The sequence below is a fragment of the Rattus rattus genome, chromosome X, assembly GCF_011064425.1.
Source record: "Rattus rattus isolate New Zealand chromosome X, Rrattus_CSIRO_v1, whole genome shotgun sequence".
Lineage (NCBI taxonomy): Eukaryota > Metazoa > Chordata > Mammalia > Rodentia > Muridae > Rattus > Rattus rattus.
The window spans coordinates 120,918,292-120,934,506 of record NC_046172.1 but is presented as its reverse complement, the minus strand read 5'-3'; the positions used below and the strand labels follow the sequence as shown (position 1 = coordinate 120,934,506).

At 39.3% G+C, this 16,215-nt stretch overlaps 1 pseudogene; it reads left to right on the top strand.

The window, feature by feature from the left end:
* Positions 1 to 4,070: 4,070 nt before the first annotated feature.
* On the top strand, positions 4,071 to 7,946 carry LOC116888189 (annotated as a pseudogene).
* Positions 7,947 to 16,215: the final 8,269 nt, after the last annotated feature.

The window sequence follows — 16,215 nt, the reverse complement described above, 5'->3', positions numbered from 1 at the left end:
GACCTAAAATTCTATCTCATGGAGATAATAGAGTCCTTTAAGGGGGATATAAATAACTCAATAAAAGAAATACAGGAAAACACGGGTAAACAGGTTGACACCCTGAAAGAGGAAACAGATAAATCCCTTAAAGAAATACAGGAAAACACAAACAGGTGAAGGAATTGCATAAAGTGGTCCAAGATCTAAAAGTTGATGTAGAAACAAGAAAGAAAACACAAATGGAGACAGACCCTGGAAAGGGAAAACCTAGGAAAGAGGTCAGGAAATATAGATGTAAGTATCGCTAACAGAATACAAGAGATAGAAAAGAGAATCTCAGGTATAGAAAACATGGTAGAAGAGATGGACACAATGGTCAAAGAAAATTCAAATCATAAAAATCTCCTAACTCAAAACATCCAGTAAATTCAGGACACAATGAAAAGACCAAATCTAAGAATAATTGGAATAGAGAAGACTGAAGATTCCCAGTTCAAAGGATCTGAACACATCTTCAACAAAATCATAGGAGAAAATTTTCCCAACCTAAAAAAAAGAGATGCCAATAAACATACAAGAAGCCTATAGAACACCAAGTAAATGTGACCAGAAATGCATTCTCTTATCATATAATAATCAAAACACTAAATGCACAGAACAAAGAAAGACTATTAAAAGCTTCAAGGGAAAAGGGTCAAGTAACATACAAAGGTAAACCTATCATAATTACACCAGACATCTCAACAGAGACTGTGAAAACCAGAAGAACCTGGTGAAAAGTCATGCAAACTCTAAGAGAACACAAATGCCAGCCCAGGCTACTCTACCCAGCAAAATTCTCAATCAACTTAGATGGAGAAACCAAAATACTACAGTACAAAACCAAATTCAAACAGTATCTATCTGCCAATCGAGCACTACAGAGGATCCTAGAAGGAAATCTCCAACACAAGGAAGGTACCTATACCAAATAAAAGACAAGATGTTAAGTGTCTCAGAACAAAGTCAAAAGGAGAGAACCATGAGTACATAAAGCCAGCTACAAAAACAGATATAGCAGGAACCAATAGTCATCTGTTTTTAATTTCTGTCAATATTAATGGACTCAACTCACCTATAAAAAGACATAAGCTAACTGACTGGATATGCAAACATGATCCAACATTTTGATGCATGCAAGAAACACACCTCAATAACAAAGACAGACACTATCTCAGAGTAAGACAATTAAAAAAAAAGATCTTCCAAGCAAATGGTCCCAAAAAACAAGCTGGAGTTGCATCCTAATATCCAATAAAATAGACTTTCAACCCAAAGTTATCAAGCTAGATGAGATACGACACTTCACATTCATCAAAAGGAAAATCCACCAAGAATAAGTCTCACTTCTTAACATCTATGCCCCAAATGCAAAAGAAACCACATTCAAAAAAGAAACTTTACAAGAGCTCAAAACACACATTGAAACCCACAAAACAATAGTGGGAGACTTCAACACCCCACTCTCACCAATGGACAGGTCATTGAAACAGAAACTAAACAGAGACACAGGGAAACTAATAGACGTTATGAACCAAATGAATTTAACAGATATCTACAGAAAAGTTCACCTTAAAACAAAATAATATACCTTCTTCTCAGCACCTCATGGTACCTTCTCCAAAATCGACCATATAATTGGTCAAAAAACAGCCCTCAAACGATACAAGAAGATTGAGATAATCCCATGCACACTATCAGGCCACAATGTCCTAAGGCTGGTTTCAATAACAGCAAAACCAATCAGAAACCCACATACACATGGAAACTGAACAACTCTCTACTCAATGATAATTTGGTCAGGGAAGATATAAAAAAAGAAGTTAATGACTTCCAGAAATTTAATGAAAATGTTGACACATCATGCCCAAGTTTATGGGACACAATGAAAGAAGTGCTAAGAGGAAAACTGTAGCACCAAGTGCCCTGATTAAAAAAAAAAAAAAAAAAAAAAAAAAAACTGAGAGATCAAACACTTACAGCTTAACAGAACACTGGAGAGCTCTTGAACAAAAAGAAGCAATCTCACCCAAGAGGAGTAGAAGGCAGGAAATAGTCAAACTCAGGGCTGAAAGCAACCAAATAGAAACAAAGAGAACAATAAAAAGAATCAACAAAACCAGGAGTTGATTCTTTGAAGAATCAACAAGATAGATAAACCCCTACCCAAACTAACTAAAGGGCCCAGAGGCAGTATCCAATTTAACAAAATCAGAAATGAAGAAAGAGATATAACAAGAGAAAAAGAGGGAATTCAAAAAAAATTATCAGATCCTACAAAAGCCCATACTCAACAAAATTGGAAAATCTAGATGAAATAGATGGTTTTCTAGACAGATACCACATAACAAAGTTAAATTAAGAGCAGTTAAATTATCTAAACAGGCCCATATCCCATAAAGAAATAGAGGGCATTAAAACCCTCCCAACCAAAAAAAAAAAAGCCCAGAGCCAAAGGATTTAGTTTAGAATTCTACCAGACCTTCAAAGAAGACCTGACAACAATATTACTCAAACTAGTCCATAAAATAGAAATGGAGGGAACATTATCTAATTTATTCTATGAAGTCACAATTACTCTGATAGCTAAACCACACAAGGACCCAACCAAAAAGAGAACTTCAGACCAATCTTCCTTATGAACATTGATGCAAAAATACTAAATAAAATCATTGCAAACTGAATCCAAAAACACATCAAAACCATCATTTACCACGATCAAGTAGGCTTCATCCAAGGGATGCAGGGATGGTACAATATATGGAAATCCATCAATGTAATCCACTATATGAATAAAGTCAAATGAAAAAGTCAAATGATCATCTCCTTAGATGGAGAAAAAGCATTTGACTAAATACAACATCCCTTTATGTTAAAAGTATTGGAGAGATCAAGAATTCAAGGCCTATATCTAGACATAACAAATAAATTTACTTCACACCAACAGCCAATATCAAATTAAATGGAGAGATACTTGAAGCAATCCCACTAAAATAGAGGACACAACAGCATTCCCACTCTCACCCTTTCTATTCAATATAGTACTCCAAGAGCTATCTAGAACAATAAGACAACAAAAAGAGATCAAGGGGATAAAAATTCACAAAGGAGAAATAAAGGTAGCACTATTTGAAAATGATATGACAGTATACATAAGCAACCTTAAAACTTCTGGTAGAGACCTTCTTTAGCTTATAAAGAACTACAGTAAAGTAGCTAGCTATAAAAATAATTCAAATAAATCAGTAGGTTGCCTTTATATAAATGATAAAGAGGCTGAGAAAGAAATTAGGGAAACAACTTCCTTCACAAGAGCCACAAATAATATAAAATATCTTTGGATAACTCTAACAAAACAAGTGAAAGATCTGCATGACAAGAACATCGAGTCTCTCAAGAAAGAAATAGAAGAAGATCTCGAAATGAAGAGATCTCCCATTCTCATAAATTGGCAGGATTAATATAGTAAAAATGGCCATCTTACCAAAAGCAATCTATAGATTCAGTGCAATCCCCATAAGAATTCTAACTCAATTCTTCATAAAGTTAGAAAGAGCAATTTGCAAATCCATTTGAAATAACAAAAACCCAAGATAGTGAAAACAATTCTTAATAATAAAAGAACATCCACAGGAATAGCCATCCCAGACCTCAAGCTCTACTACAGAGCTATGGTGATAAAATCTGCATGATATGGATGCAGAGACAGACCGCTTGATCAATGGATTAGAATTGAAGACCCAGAAATAAAACCACACACTTAGGCATACTAAATCTTTGACAAAGAAGCCAAAAATATAGAATGGAAAAAACAAAATATCTTCAATAAATAGTGCTCGTCTAACTGGTTATCTCTATGTAGAATTATGAAAATAGACCCATATTTGTCACCCTGCACAAAGCTCAAGCCCAAGTGGATCAAGAACCTCAACATAAAACCAGATACACTTAAATTAATAGAAGAAAAAGTGAAGAAGAGCCTCAAACACATTGGCACTGTAGAAAATTTCCTAAACAAAACACTAATGGCTTATGCTCTAAGATCAAGAATGAACAAATGGGATCTCATGAAAGTGGAAAGCTTCAGTAAAGAATATAGTCAATATGACAAATTGGTAACCTACAAACTGGGAAAAATATCTTCACTAACCCTACATCTGATAGAGAGCTAATATCCAAAATATATAAAGAACTCAAGAAGCTAACCACCAAAAAACCCAAAGAACCCAATCAAAAACTGGGCTATAGAACTAAACTGAGAATTCACAAGAGAGGAATCTCGAATGGCTGAGAAGCACATAAAGAAATGTTCAAAGTCCTTACAGATCAGAAAAATACAAATCAAAATAACCCTGAAATTCCATCTTATCCCAATCAGAATGACTAAGATCAAACCCTCAGGTAATGACGCAGGTTGGCGAGGATGTGGAGAAAGAAGTACACTCCTTCATTGCTGGTGGGATTGCAAACTGGTACAACCACTCTGTAAATCAATTTGGAAGTTCCTCAGAAAATTAGAAATAGAAAGACCCAGAAATACCACTCTTGGGAATATACACAAATGATGCCTCACCATGCCACAAGGTCATGTGTTCCACTAGGTTCATAGAGGCCTTGTTTGTGGTAACCAGAAACTGGCAACAACCCAGAAGTCCCATGACAGAAGAAGGGATACAGAATATGTGGTTCATTTACACAGTGGAATACTACTCAGCTATTAAGAGCACGATCATCTTGAGTTTTGCAGGCAATGGATGGAACTAGAAAATATCATCCTGAGTGAGGTTACTCAGACTTAAAAGGACATGTATGGTATGTTTTCACTAATAAGTGGATATTAGCCAAAAATAAAAAGGACAGAATACACATGATAGCACAGAACTAAAAAACTGAGGACGCCTTAGTCCCACCTGGAAGGGAGAAGAAATAAACCACAATTTGGGAGGGCAGGAGGGACCTGTGATGGAAAGGGAACGGTGGTGGAGAGAAGGTAACATGATCTGGTTTTGGGTGGGGGAAAATGATTGAAGCCCTGAGGGTCAGCAGAAAGAATAGAAACAGGTAACCTCAGGAGGAAAGAAGTTGGGAGGATCCTCCAGAATGTACCAGAGACCTGGTAGGTGAGAGACTCTCAGGACTCAAAGGTGGGGGAGCCTAGATGAAATGCCCGACAGTGGGGAGAGGGAACTTATTGAACCCACCTCCAGCAGAAAGACAAGGCATCAAGTGAGGGTTGGGGTTGCTATCCCATAGTCAAAAACTCTGACCCATAAGTCTTCCTGTCTGAATGAAATGCAGGGATGAAAATTGAGAAGAGCCTGAGGAAAAGAAGGTCTGGAGACAGGCCCAAAGTGGGATCCAGCTTAAGGGGAGGCCTCAAGACTTGACATCATTACTGAGGCTATGGGGCACTCACAAAAAGGGACCTATCATGACTGCCCTCCAAAAGACCCAACAAGCAGCTGAGTTAGATGCAGATATGTGCACCCAACCAATGAACAGAAGCTGCTGACCCCTCTGGTTGAATTAGGGAAAAGCTGGAGGAAGCTGAAGAGTAAGGCAACCCTCTAAGAGGACCAACTAACCTGGACCCCTGAAATCTCTCAGACACTGGGTCCAACCAGCAGTATATACCAACTGATATGAGGCCCCAAACACATATACAGCAGAGGACTACTGAGTCTTGGTTCAGTCAGAGAAGATGAATGTAACGCTCTAGAGACTGGAGGCTCTAGGGAACTTAGGGATCTGATGGGGTGGGTGGGATGTTGGCATCCTAGCAGAGACAAGAGGGGAGGCAGGAGATATGGGATATGGAACAGTTGGAGGGTGGACTGGGAAGGGAGTAAAGTCTGGAATGTAAAAATTAATTAATTAATTAATTAATGAAATTTTTAAAGAAAGAAAAGCATTGGCTCAAATTTGCATTTTTGGATAAGAAAATGGAGCATCCTTATAGGAGTTAATTGACCAATAATAGGTTAAGGACCTTGAAATCTACGTCCAGTGATCTTCCTTTTAGTGGTTTTATTTCAGCTTACCTTGAATTCTATAGAATAATGTCATAACTGCCCTCTTTAAAGTACTATTCTGAAGAAGGCAGAGTTTGACATTGGCTTAACTGTCCAATCCCTGACTGCCTTCCTCTATGCAGTCAGCATTCTCATTCAGTTCTCAAACTCAACACGTTTGCACTCCAAGAATTCCAGGCCTTTGGGGCAATACTTTATAGGCTCAGACTTCTCACTCCCTTCCAAGAGGTGCTACCAGTTTATTTATTTAGTTTTTTGAAAGAAAATCTCAAATAAATTCCTAAGCCTTAAAAAGCCTTGCAAAGGAAGGCAGTGACATTTGTTTATTGTGAAATCACAAAGAGCTTCACTTACAATTTTTCCATTCCCATGCTATGGATATCTCTTATTACCTTTTGTTTTTTGTAAGTCAAAAAGCAAAATTCAAGTTGGCATTTCTCCTAGACCCTAATATAAGCTCTGAGTACAAGCCCCAGATGGGCTCGCCAATGAACACTCGCAACAAGGTTATTTCAGGCAACTTAATGACCCAATGGCTCAGCAGTCAAATCGATTGCTCAGCACCTGACCTTTAACTAGAGAAACATTTATATTCCTGACGAATCAGACCTCTACAGTCTTCCACACACAAAGAAAAAGAAGATAAAAAGATTCTGGAGCATGAGCCAGTGCCAGAAAAGAAAAAAACTATAATTTAATACAATATATTACTTATTTCCCCCACAAATGCATCAATATACCTAGAGACTCAGTTTCAAAGAAAACTGCCATACAACTAAAATTACACACGGAAATCTAAGAAATAAACCTCTTGTTTTATTAAACACACATTGCTGAGTAAGTGTTACAGAATATGGATTCACCACACTCTACTTCAGCAATAGTGTTTATTTGCATAATGATTTTTCTAAATAGTTATTTTCTTCACACCAAAAATATGAAAGAAATATATTTCCTGTTATCAAAGTATACTGTTAAGTATTATTTTTTCTGACAGAAGTGAGTATACCCCTTCTTGGTCACTGAACAGTGTTTTATAATAAGTCATACCATGCAAGTATTGACCGTAAAGTACATTGTTGAAAACTGACATAAAGTTGTCTTTTGGGGAAGTAGGGTGAAAAGTGGCTACTGATTTCCAGAAGCAGCTGGGCAGGCACCATAGCCAGGAAAGCCACCATTGAGGCGGTGAAGCACAAGGTCCAGTTCTCCAGCAGCAGGCTGGTAATGCTGAGGTGAGGACCGAGCACCTTCCGAGGGAAGTGGAGGGAGAAGGGTGGGCCTGGGAGCAGGCTGAAGCTGAGGTGGCCTCCTTGAACTGCAGAGTCCAGCTGGTTGAAGAGGAGCTGGACTGTGCCCTGGAGCGCCTTGCCACTGCTTTGCAGAAGCTGAAAGAAGCGGAAAAGGCTGCTGATGAGAGAGAGAGGTGTGAAGGTGATAGAAAACCGGGCTCTAAAAGATGAAGAAAAGATGGAACTCCAGGAAATCCAGCTGAAGGAGGCAAAGCACATTGCAGAAGAGGCAGACAGGAACTATGGCTCTTAAGTTGGTGATTATTGAAGGAGATTTGGAACGCAGGGAGGAACGCGCCTAGCTGGCAGAGTCCCGTTGCCTAGAGATGGATGAGCAGATCAGACTGATGGACCAGAACCTGAAGTGTCAGTGCTGCTGAAGAAAAGTACTCTCAAAAGGAAGACACGTATGAAGAAGAAATAAAGATTCTTACTGATAAACTCAAGGAAGCGGAGACCTGTGCTGAGTGCTGAAAGATGGGTAGCCAAACTGGAAAAGACCATTGATGACTTGGAAGATAAGCTGAAGTGCATCAAAGAGGAGCATCTCTGTACAAAAAGAATGCTGGACCAGACTCTGCTGGACCTGAATGAGATGTAGACCTCTCCATCCCTGCATTGCCCGGCAGCCGCTCCTCCCTCTGACCTTGAGGCCAGCCTCCCTGAAGCTGACCGTGAAACTGAGTGCTGATCTGTTTAACTGAAGGCTGTTTTCCCTTATGCCACTTGCTCTACTCCTCTTGTCTTTGTCAAAGAACTGTGTCAGCCTCTTCCTGTAGTTCCAGCTGGAAGAGCTGATCACCTTTGGGAACAATATTGAAGAGAATGTGAGCACAACACAAAGTGTCTTCAATGCAGTAATGATATGCACATCGTGATTACTTTTTGTCTTAGCAACAATTTTTTAATATTCTAAGCACTTCTGCAGCTTGGCGCAGCACATTTTAACCTGTTGGATACTGTCTCGCCAGGGAGAAAAAACACAGGAATGGGCCTGCCTTACTTAGAGCCAGCAGAGCCCAGGCAGGCTCCACTGTGGGAGACCTCAGTGCTCGGTACCAAGTCTTAGTCAAACGAGGATTCTAGGAAGTTAGCCAAAACCGAAGACCGTTCTGGGCTGTGAAGGTTTTCAGCTTTGATATCTTTGAATGACTTTACACTTATTTTTATAGTTTACTTTTTTCATCTGATGTGACCAAATAAGACAATGAGATGTCTAAGACAACCCCACTTCCCAGGGCCTTGTGCATGTTAGGCAAGCATGCCTAACATTCAGCTCCATCCGTGATCCCCAACTTGTCTCAGCTCTACCCCTTTCCCAACTGCTCAAAATTGGATCATGCTGCCCCTTAGTGTTGTGGTGACCTCTTAGTGTTCACTAAGGGAGAGAGAGAAGGAAAATTATGTTTGTGCCACTGATTCAGCCACATGAAAGTCATCTCATTGCCCTTTCCTGAAGCTGCTGTCTCTAAAGTGCCATCTCTTTGTGCTTTGTATCAGTCAGTGCTGGAGAAATCTTGAATAGCTCATGTTAACAAAAAAGAACTTTTTACATTTTATATTATTTTGAAATTTTTGTTTTCAAAAATTTTGTTTTCAAAACTTCTCACAACTCTTTGGCTGTGAGAATTCTTTGCAATCTATGGGCTAGTGGTGTGCTGATCTTTCAAGTGTCCCCACCCAAATGCCATGTTCAGGGTGGGCACCCCGCAGATTCTTGGATTGTTTGTACTCTCCTCCGACAGGAGAAAGAGAACCCTATAGTGCAACTGTTTTGATACTGAATATTGACAAGTGACATTTTGAATAAATAACCAGTCCGCCCAAAAAGTTGTCTTTTTAAAATTATTTTATTTACATTCCAAAAGTTGCCCCCATTCCTGGTTCACCCTCCCTGAGTTCTTTACCCCATCGCCCTCCTACTTCCACCTCTGAGAGAGTGTGCCTCTATCTGCCCATCCTCCCAATTCGCCCCCACTAGCAACCCTCTTCCCCTGGTATCAAGTTTCCGCAGGATTAAGAGCATCCTCTTCCACTGAGGCCATACAGGGCAGTCCTCTGCTATACATGTGCCCAGGGCCACAGAACAGCCCATGTGTGCTCCTTGGTTTTTGGCTTAGTCTCTGAGAGCTCTGAGAGGTCCGGGTTAGTGGACACTGTTGTTCTTCCTATGGGGTTGCAATTCCCTTCTTCTCCTTCAGTCCTTCCTCCAACTCTTCCATATTGGTTCTTGACCTCAATCCAATGGTTGGCTGTGAGTATTTGCATTTGTCTCAGTCAGGTGCTGTTACGGCATCTCAGAGGACAGCCATGCCAGGCTTTTGTCTGCATGCACTATATGGCCTCAGTAACAGTATCTGGATTTGGTGTGCATGCATGGGATGGATACCAAGTTGGGCTGGTCACTGGGTGGCCTTTCTTTGAGTCTATGCTACATTTTTGTCCTTGCATATTTTTTAGACAGGAAAAGTTCTGAGTTAAAATTTTTGAAGATGGGTGGGTGGCCCTCTGCCTCAACTGGGATCCCTGTCTCTTTATTGTCGGTAAATGACTGAGATGCACTTAAAGACATGGTCAACATCCTTAATCATCAGATAAATGCAAATTAAAATGACCCCAGCTAAGATCAACAAAAGAATGGATACAAAAAATGTGTTACATTTACACAATGGAGTACTACTCAGCTATTAAAAAGGAGGACAGCATGAATTTTGCAGACAAATGGTTGGAACTAGAAAATATCAACCTGAGTGAGGTAACCCAGATCCAAAAGTGCATGCATGGTATATACTCATTGATAAGTGGATATTAGCCATAAAAGTTCAGAAAACCCATGATACAGCTCACATATCTTAGGAAGCTTAAGAAGGAGTACCCAAGTGTGGATACCGGAAACCCAATTGGAAGAGTAATAAAATAGTCACAGTATACAGAGGGAAAGACAAAACTAGGTGGGAGAGGAGAGGGGAAAGGAGAAACAGAATCAGGTATGGGCAAAGACAGAAGGGATGCTCAGAAAGCCAGGAGAATGAATATGTAGCAATGGGGTTAAGGGGGTGATAGAAAGTCCTAGAGACCTGGAATGTGAGAAGATCCCAAGACTCAATGTGGATGTTATTAGCCTAAATCCCCAACAACAGCCAGGAGATGGAACCAGAAAAAGTTGTCTTAAACTTCTTTGATGTGATGAGTCAATCCTGATCTTGAGACCTACACAGATAGCAAGAAAACGGAAATAGATGAATAACTGAAGTGTCTGTGGAGCCCTTGAAAGTACTCACTTTTCTCTTAATAAATGGAAAATCTATTTGTGGATTTCTTATTGTAGCAAACAAATACAATGTATTTTAAGAATTCTTTCCCTGGGGCTAGAGACAATGGCTCAGCTTTCAAGGGTGCTGGCTGCTCTTATAGAGGACCCAGGTTCAATTTCTTGCAGCTATATCAAACAGATTAAAAACTACCTGTAACTGCAGCTCCAGGATATCTGATGCCCTTTCTCGTCTCTGCAGCCACACAGTTGCATGTTACAGAGAGAGAGAGAGAGAGAGAGAGAGAGAGAGAGAGAGAGAGAGAGAGAGAGAGAGAGTGTTTTAAAATTCTTTCTCTAGACATATTCCATTTTGTAAGGGATTTTCCCTCGTGTAAACTGAAAGTGTATCTGGCTTTCTAGGAGACTCTTATTTCAATTTAAGCCTCTAAATTTAGACGGGAAAGAAATCAGCTCGTGTCAGATTTGAATGAGTCATGAGTTCATTGTTCATTAATTAGCATTTAAGATGTCGACATATATATGATTGGAAAACTGACCCTGACTGTTTGTTGTCCTGGTGCTCTCCAGCTGCCAGGCACAGCAGTCTTTAGAATACTGAGCACTCTAATGGAGGTGCCACAATGATGCACTGTGGCAGTTAGGAGCAGAACATTAAGCACAGAGTTCGTTAGTATTTAGTTGTAGACAAATACCCTCAATCCTAATAAAGAAGGGATAAAATGCCTCAACATGTCACTGTAACAGCTCATAGCATTAAACCAACATTGTAAGGGTGAAACTAATATTCTGCTTTCTGTTTCAATTAAACTTGCTGATTTGAATGTGATATTTTCTTTTATTTCAGAATAGGTTTGCTTGCATATTAAAATACAGATATGCATAATTATTATCATATAATATATTTAACATTCAGTCAATTAAATTATTTCTTGGTATGTAGTTAACAGAGACAGAGACTGAGAAAGAAACAGAGAGAGAGAAGAAGACAGTTGTAGAGAACTTTTGAAGTAAAGGTTGCTGTTGAGGACTCTAATTGAAACCTGACAGATGTTTCAGTGCCATCAGATATGATCTAATTCCACCAATAATGTCATACAATCAGTAAAATGCTTTATGTTCTGTTAATTCTGAAAATTTCAATGTTTATAATATTTTTCCAATATGCTCTGTAAATCCGTGTCATTTTCCATTTGGTTTCTATACTCTATTTAATCAGGTTGTGAATAACAAGAAGTATTATGAAGTGGCGATGCAATCTTGAATATACATATAAACAGACAGCACCACAAATCTGCCTGCCTATTACTTTCAGTGAAGCTAAAAATCAAAAGTGGCTTTTATTTTTTAAAAAAAATTACTTCACATTATACCTTCAAAGAATTCTCAGAGAATTGCACAATTTTTCATGAGGTCAAAATAACAAATACAGCATAGAATGTATGTGCCCATAGGAAGGGAGGTTTATCAGATCTTGTAGTGCCCATGAGTTCATAATAGGGAATAACTGTAGTCAGGAAAAAGTAAGAGAAAGTTCATTACACAAAGGGTGTGACTGATCTAAGCAAGCAAAAGAATGCGTTTCATGGGCATTATTTCAGGAGTTTCCAACTATATTAGTGTATAATTTAGTTGTTATACATTTTTATTTAGATTTATTTAGTTGTTAATATATTATATATAACATATATGTATAACATCTGTAACACACACACACACACACACACACACACACACACACACACACACACACCCCTATGCAAACAGATTTTCAGCCAGAACTTGAATCTTCCAGTAATTTGCCAAAATGGCAAAGGGAATAAGAAGAAACTGGTACTTGTTTTCTAAGTCTCTTACTGAAGGTTCCTCTTTGTCCATGAATAAATGAATCTATAAGAAAAGTAATGTCAGGCTGTGGAGATGGTTCAGCAGCTAAGAGCACTGACCGATCTTCCCGAGGTCCTGGGTTCAATTCCTACCACCCACATGGCAGCACAGGTGAATATAACTCCTATTCCAAGGGATCTGACACCTTCATGCAGTCAAAACACCAATGTACATAAAATACAAATAAATAAAATTTTAAAATGGAGATGCTAAAAGTTTTTAAACAAGTGATATTGTGGTCATCAAGTGGACAGGTATACTCACAAAAGAATAGCTTGCAAATGTTTCCAAGAACATCAGGAGTATTGTAAACAAAGAACGGTTTGAGTTGTCTAGATGTCCCTTAACTGACTAGATAAAGAAAATGTTGTACTTGAACACAATGAAATATTATTCAGCTATTCAAACAAAGACACCATGAGTTTTGCAGGCAAATGGATGGAAGTTGACAATATCATCCTGAGAGAGGTAACCCAGTCCCAAAATGACATTCATGATATGTACTCACAGATAAGTAGACATTAGTCATAAAGTATAGGATACCCAGGCAACACCCTACAGACCCAAGAAAGCTAAACAAGATGGAAGACTCAAGTGAGGATGCATGAATCTTACTTAGAAGGGGGGATAAAATAGTCATAAGAAGCAAATGGACAGAGGAAACTGGGTGGGAGGAGCATGGGGAGGGGGATGGGGGTGTTCAGGATCAGGTGTGTAAGGGACAAGAGACATGGACAGGTAGCCAGCAGAATGAATGGAAATCTTAAACTGACATGGGTGAGGAGGATGGGCATCTCCAAGATCAGACAGAGACCTAGGATAATGGAGACCACAAGAATCAATGGGAATGACCATAGCTGTTACTCACAGCATTGTGGATATGGAACCTGAAGAGGCTACCTCCTGTAGCCAGCCAGGAACCCCAGTGGAATGATACAAACACGTACCCTACCACAGAACTTTCAACCCAAAATTTATCCTATCTACAAAAAATGCAGCTATGGGTGATGGAGCAGAGACTGAGGGAATGGCCAACCAGTAACTGGCCCAACTTTAGACCCACCCCATTGGCAAACAACAACCCCTGACACTATTAATAATACTCTGTTATACTTGTAGATAGGAGTCTAGTGTAGTTGTCCTCTGAGAGGCTCCACCCAGCAACTGACTAAGACAGATGTAAACACCCCCAGCCCAAATGGAGCTTTGGATAGGAACTCCACAGGAAGGCTAATAGAGTCAACTAACCTATACCCTTGGGCTCTCAGAGACTGATCCACCAGCCAAAGAGCAAACATGGGCTGGACCTAGGCCCCATCATCCTGCACATATGTAGCAGATGTACAGCTTGGTCTTCATGTGCTCTGGACAAATGGATAAGGGGCTATCCCAAAAGCTGTTGCCTATACATGGGATATGTTCTTCTACCTGGGCTGACTTGAATGGTCTCAGTGAGAGAGGAAGCACCTAGCCTCACCAAGACTTGAAATGCCAGTGTGGGAGTATACCCAGGTTGGGCCCACTTGCTCAGAGAAAAAATGGGGGAAGGATGGATGGAGGGGATGACCAAGAGGGGGCAGTGTGTGGGACATATGAAAATGATGATGATGATGATGATGATGATGATGATGATGATGATGATGATGATGATAATAATAATAATAAACACTAATAATAATAACAACAACAACAATAAAAAGTTTGAGTTATTGGACAAGCAAGTCACAAAAACTGCCAAACTAGACAGGCTATTGTAATTTTTCATGGTTATGCTTTAGGACTTGATGGCAACATCCTATAACTGAAGACACAGCATACTTGAATCATATGCATAGAAAAATCAAGGTGGTAATTATTTATAAGTTTTATCACTACTGGCTAGCCTTCAAGCAGTTATGAACTTGAGAAATCAGCCCAGCTAAAAAGAACATATCCCATGTATAGGCAACAGCTTTTGGGATAGCCCCTGCTCCAGTTGTTTGGGACCCGCATGAAGACCAAGCTGCACATAAATGCTATGCTTGCTATCAGGAGAAAAGCAATCATTAATCTTATGAACCCTGAGAGCCATCGTAACAATCTCCCTTACATGATATGCACACTATTGTAAAAATGACATGAATTAAACTGAAATAACCAATCATTATTTATGAATTTAAGGTATAGTCAAACCTTGGAATCCACACCTGACATTACCAGTAAGAACAAGAATCTGTGGCTATATTGGTTAGGGGTCCCAGAAGAAAAACTGCTACTATTTATTCTAAGTTGTCATTTTTAATTTTTCATTGCTATACATATAGAATAGATTGTTGAACCCTAATCAGAGATTCTTCTTGCAGTACATGCCAGTTAACACAGAGACCCACAATTGATTTATGTACCTAGAATACAAAATATCAGAGTGCTTAGTCATAAATGGGACAGCTATGTCACACCTCTTAAGGTCCACTGAAGATTCAGTGGCATTTGGGTTGAGTGAGATGAGTATAAGAGCCAGATATGGAAGACGACTTCAAGGAAACAGTATATTTTGGACACAGTAGGGTACATGCACATTTGAACTCACAGAGACTGTGATGTCATACACAAGTCTTGCACAAGCTCAAGCCACATGCCGCCCCCAAAAAACCCAAATGGAGGAGGGGAGAGGAGCAAAAGTTCTACCCCTAGGTAAGAAGCTAATCGTATTTTATTGTTGCTAGGAGAGGGAAATTCCATTTTGTTCAATGTTATGACACTTGGAATATTTCTACATTCCAAGGCTGTCCTCACATTCAAAAGTGTTCAGCCAACATAAACTAGACTTGGTTAGTCAAAAAAAAAAACATAAGGTTGGTTAGGCAATGAGGATGAAGGGAGATTTGGGAGAAGTTCAAGAGCCAGATGAGTTAAGTAAAATACATTGTAGGAAATTCTCAAATTAATAAAAGTATAATTATCAAAAAAGGGTAAGCTTCTTGTGAAGACATTCAATGTAGTAAACATACTAAACACTCTAAAAGCTAATGTTATGTCCTAAAACATATGGAGAAAAGTCATTGACAGGGCAGAGGGAGAGAAAAGGAATGCTAACAGTGTTCCACTGATGGGCCAGCCTGCTCCACGAATAGATGTGAGGGAGCCTGCGCTACTGAAACCTATTTCCTATGAATCCATGAAAATTAGTGTAAATCAAGAAAACAAACAAACAAACAAAAGTACACTATGTAGCATAAAAAATACATTTTCCTTAGAGTAAAAATGTGCTGGCTTGTACTCCAAATAATATTTAAAGGAAAAGAATAAAACAACCATGGCTTAAAAATTGATTTCTTTCACTTAAAGAGCCATCTGAGTTGATTTCACTAGTATGAGTACTCAAAAAGAGTCAGAGGTTAGAATATCTTGTTTGACATCTCTCAACATGCCTTTCCAATTCAATAGCTCAAAAGGTAATGTCAGCTTCAGACACAAGTGCATTCCAGTCAGCAGGATAGGGGCAAAAGCGCTAAGAATTCTATGAACCTTTCCAGATGCTACACAGTTCAATTCTGTTACGTACCATTGGTCATAATTGAATCACAGGGCCACTTATACTTGCTTGGGATACCATGGAATAAACTCATCAGGGAGCTCTGTGACCAACTAACAGCTGGTTGGCCATGTAAGCAGGTGAGAAATGACACTGAAAGCTGATCAGCAGCCTCTATCAGAATGACACACGGTCTGT